We start from the raw sequence: 5,573 nt of genomic DNA, 5'->3' as shown, positions 1-5,573 counted from the left end.
CAGAAGGACGATGAAAGCTCCACGACCAAATCATCCAGCTTCGAGAACAAAACTCTATCAAAAGTACGGGTAACTTCCGGGACCTATTAATGGACTATTATTCTATATATATTCTTATTGTATAACTACTCAGTAATTAGATTTAATCTATATATATTCATCTTATTATAAGATTCATTTTGGCTTATAGATTATTATTATTATACGACTTACTGTTCCTAAATTATACTCAGTTTATTGATAATTGTCTACCACGTTCACAGCCACATTTTGGCGTAATCTTGTACAAATATTATTTTCTATTTTATGGTGTGATGCGGTCTGTCTGTCTGGTATATAAACCGAGTATGCTTGAAATAAATGATTCGTATATTGAGATCTGTTATTGGTGATCTGGACTCAACTGGAAGGGCTAGGCGGATAAAGGACTAATAATGATGCTAGGCTGCTCATACCGACCGAACGTCATTGTTTTGGCACAGTGCTAAGATTAGAGTAGTCGTATTTCGATTGGTGGATAAATCACATGATAAAAGGTCTGACATAAAATCATAACAGTATTGATTATAAATTATTCCGGTTGGAAAGCATTTCACCATTTATATTCGTAGTTATTTTATACTTCAATTTCTCTTTTGCCAAGTAGTGACTTATTTATATTGACTGATCATGGACTAGTGATTCTTGCGTTTTTAAAGTCTTTGGTGTTAATCAAATGAGTAGCATCAAGATAGAGTGTCGATATTATTCTAGGTGATTTTGAAATTTCCGTCCCATCTGTTAGGTGTTGTGTAGTTAATGGCAAATTAGGGAAAGCGCTTGACTTTTGATATTCTTTTTCCAAAGCTACATAATGGTTAAAAGTCAAATGCCGTAACCAATGAGCAATCACATTTTTTTCTTATGAAAAGACTAAATATAGTGTGTTGTCACGAAAATTCAGCTTATTCATGGGATGACTGAAGAAATACACAGTCTCGAACAGTTTCAAAATAAACTAGAAATGATCAACAAGAGGGTTTTATCAAGATAATAGTAATTTAATAGATGAATTCATGAGTCAATTTAAGCTAGACCATTATGAACACTCTTACACCATTGGATGTTGGCTTAGTGGTCTATGCGTTAAACGTTCGAGCGCGAGATCCATCGTCCTGGATCCAAGTACCACCTGCAGGATCGTGGATGCGCACTATTGAGGAGTCCCATACTAAGACGAAACGACCGTATATTTCTTCCAAGTTTTCAACAGTGGTCTAACTTACATCGACTCATGAATTCAACTATTCACCTAGAAATCACTTCAAAATTACTTGGCAAAGTTTTATATTCTCAATGTAACTTCTTTTGATTTAAGAAAAAGAGAAGAAAAACCAAAACAAACCGCTGAAAATTGATCCTGAAAACGAATTTCATGTAAAACTTTCTATCATAGAAATAAAATTTCCACCCCACCCCCCAAAAAAAACCCAGCTCAAATCTAATTTTACCAAAAACAAAAAATTTTTTTTTATTTTAGGCAAAGTTTCTAAGTGAATGTAAAAAAAGAACAAAAAAAAAGAAAAAAACTTTTATCCATTTTCAAACTGTTTCTATAAGCCTAAATAGAATATTGGTATGAATGAATATGATTAGTTAAATCTAATTAAAAGACTTTTAATTCATTTAAACAAAACAGAGTTAAAAGAGTAATCTTGAAAACAGTTGAAGTGAATTTATATAAATGAGTTAATTGATTTATCATTTTCGTAGTTATATTTTGGTAGTTTAGTTTTTAAAACATTAATGGATGTTTTATTAAAGAGGGATGAAGTCAGATAGGGGTTTTGAGGATATTATAGTAATTTTAATAGTTGAGATCATGAATCATTTGAAGGTAGACCATTATGGAAAACCTGGAAGCAGTGGACGATCATTTCATCCTATTGTGAGACTCCTCAGAAGTGCACATCCACGATCCCGACTTGAGAGATTCAAATCCAGGACCTGTAAGTCTCACGCGCGAGCGCTTAACCACTAGAAGCACTGAGCGTACCGGCATCCAAGGGTGTTAATGTCTAACTTCAACCGATCCACAAAATTGAGCAACCATCCACAATTGTCTTCAGTGAGTTGATATCTCCCAACAGACCTGGTTGAACTCCACTGGTCACTGCTTCTGACTAGAACTCAAGGAAATATCTCTTGAAGTCAATCACTAGTAAGTATATGTTGATTAGTATCTGAGCATTCTCACAATTGGACGAAACGGCCGTTCAGTGCTTCCAGATTTCCCATGATGGTCTAGCTTCAATTGATTCATGATCTTAACTATTAAAATTACTATATTCAGTCATTTATTTGCAATTATCCCAAATCTAGGGTAACATAAAATAATATTAAAATGAGTAAAGTGTAGTGAAGCTCTAAATGTGGTTTATACTATTAGTGAAGTTGTAAATTATGTCGAAATTCAATGTTTATTGTATAAATGTGACCAAGTGCTAAATTTGTAGATATGTCAAAACTTGCTTGCTTGTGATTGATTGAATTCTGTGTTGATTTTAATAATGATAAAATGGTATTAGTAGCGTAATTATGATTTAAATGAACAGTATGATGAACATGTGTGGAATGGATCAGATTATTGAGTTAATCCTATTGTCATTTGTTAGTTGACTAATTGATCAAGTGATTCAATTTCAGTAGTTGTGGTTATGGGGTAAATAGGCGTAGTTTATGTATTCATGTTTCATATGACTTAATAAATATGTTCACAGTATGGTGTGTGCTACCTATGTCAACACATATAAGTAGTATTGTAGTGCCGCGATTCGTTAATCGTTCGTTTCGATAATCTATATAATTCTAATCTTAACGGCGCGTAAAATCAGAAGACAAAGGATAGCAGCAACTACAGTTTATTGTCGAATAACTCAGGTCAGAAAGTTAGCAACACCTGAGCGAATAATAACGAGCGAGTGAGCGGCAAGCGAGTGAGCGGCAAGCGAGTGAGCGGCAAGCGAGTGAGCGGCAAGCGAGTGAGCGAGGCGAAAGATGATGCGTATTGGAGATGGCTGGGAAGCCAACTCGATTTAAGCAAGCGTTAATCAACATTTATAGTCAGACAAAAATGAGTGACAGACATATGATGAATAAGATACGAAATGTACACATATATGCTCATATAAAAGTATAGCCAAGGTTAATAAGCGAATAATGAACAAGATCGAAATATGACTCATGACAGGCGAATTGGCTTGGCCAGTAGCTAGGATAAAGTATATGGGCTTAACAAATAAACTGATACTACATAGCCCCCTTGTAGAAAATAGCACATTTATAAAAAAAATGTCTGTTTTCGAAAAATAACACTCAAGTGGTATATGAATAGTGTTAACATGTAGGGAAAAAATTATACAATACCCGATAATTGCAGTGGTATGTGAGGGGTGAGCGTATTAAACGAGTGCATACTTATGTAAAAATGTACATGAATATTGTCAAGGTGCGGACAAAAATTGAAGTGCTAGCACATGATTACGAGTACATTAGTAAGCGTACGAAAAAAAAATTTAACATGCATATATGTCGTGACTGTCTGAATGATAAAATAATATGTTCATATGAGCGATTCGAAATATCGCGAAAATAGTGTATAACAGTAATTGGTCTGTGGTGCCGACTGAATATGAGGATGCAGATCAGTGAACTATGACGTTCTGATGAGCCTCAGTAGAGTATATAGCGTCGATTGGCGATGAGTGTATTCGAATTTACATAACTGAAGTTTATGTGAGATAAGAAATAATCCAGCCGTAGGATGATGACTGCATCAATGAGTGATATTCGTTGCTGTACTGCTATTGATAATGATAATAAAATGCGAAGTCAGTGTACGTTGTCGTTTGCGTTGAGTTATCGCTAAATATGTATTAGTAGAATGACCAGAGGAACAGGATAGTGACTGATGAAACGAGATATGCGGAGTCGTATTCCTTTTTGGTCATGAAGCCTAGCGTGGTTTGTGTAGTTAGAGGGATATGTGCTCAACCTCGTTTGTTACGAAACCGTTTTAAGGCGTAATAAAAATACCAATACATATGATTATCGATGACAGTGAGTGAGACTGACTTGAATGAGACGAACAAGAGTGTATCTTTGAGAGACTAGCTCTAAACTCTATGTTCTGGTGTACAGTGCAATGGGAATAGAAAATTAATAGCAGTAATCGAATAGTATTTATGGGTAACGGATGATGCAGCATTCAGTTATACATGTGAGTGAATAGATAATATGAACATAATCATTAATAATCGGCTGGTAATGCGGCGTCGAATACTTGATTTGTGTATAGACATTAAAGTAGGGATTATCGTGAAATAAAAGTTGCGGAAGTTCGGTTCAGGTTGTCGCTGAGAATGTAGGGGACGACGGTTGCTGCGTACCAATGAAATGAATGAACATTAGTTGCATCGAGAACATAAGTTCCTACTATCGGGAGTGCGACTCCAAACTTATGTCTATGATAGAGTGTAATATTAGGCCGAAAATGACATGAAAAAAAAATTGGAACGAACTCACTTGAATCAGGAAAATTGTACGTCATTGGATAATAAAAATAATCCAGTGAGTTTCGAATATCATAACGTGTAATGTCCATATAATTATGATTTGTTCGATTAGTGATTCGACAGCGTAAGTGCCATAGTTTAACGTTAATACGAACAAAAATAATAACCCCACGTTAGATGAAGATATGACATTATTGTAATAATGAGCATATGATGATTATTCGGATCATAACGAAATATGTCGTTGGCGGTTCCATTTTTGATTTGTGTTCGCTCGTTGCGGTCGCCAATTATGTAGTGAGTTCGTACACAGAGGTTGTCGATTCTGGTCCGTGTTCGTTCGTCGAGGCATCCAATTCTGTTGCGTCGTGCTCGTTCGGCGAGGTGTCCAATTCTGTTGCGTCGTGCTCGTACGGGGAGGCAACCAATTATATTGCGTCGTGCTCGTTCGGCGAGGTATCCAATTCTGTAGCGTCGTGCTCGTACGGGGAGGTATCCAATTCTGTAGCGTCGTGGTCGTAGGGCGAGGCCTCCAATTCTGTAGTGCCGCGATTCGTTAATCGTTCGTTTCGATAATCTATATAATTCTAATCTTAACGGCGCGTAAAATCAGAAGACAAAGGATAGCAGCAACTACAGTTTATTGTCGAATAACTCAGGTCAGAAAGTTAGCAACACCTGAGCGAATAATAACGAGCGAGTGAGCGGCAAGCGAGTGAGCGAGGCGAAAGATGATGCGTATTGGAGATGGCTGGGAAAGCAACTCGATTTAAGCAAGCGTTAATCAACATTTATAGTCAGACAAAAATGAGTGACAGACATATGATGAATAAGATACGAAATGTACACATATATGCCTCATATAAAAGTATAGCCAAAGGTTAATAAGCGAATAATTGAACAAGATTGAAATATGACCTCTGACAGGCGAATTGGGTTTGGCCAGTACCTAGGAATAAAGTAATTGGGCTTTACAAAAAAAACTGAATCTACCGGTTGGTATCATTTTATTGAAAGGGG

The sequence above is a fragment of the Schistosoma mansoni genome, chromosome 3, assembly GCF_000237925.1.
Source record: "Schistosoma mansoni strain Puerto Rico chromosome 3, complete genome".
Lineage (NCBI taxonomy): Eukaryota > Metazoa > Platyhelminthes > Trematoda > Strigeidida > Schistosomatidae > Schistosoma > Schistosoma mansoni.
Note: the sequence above shows the minus strand (reverse complement) of the source record.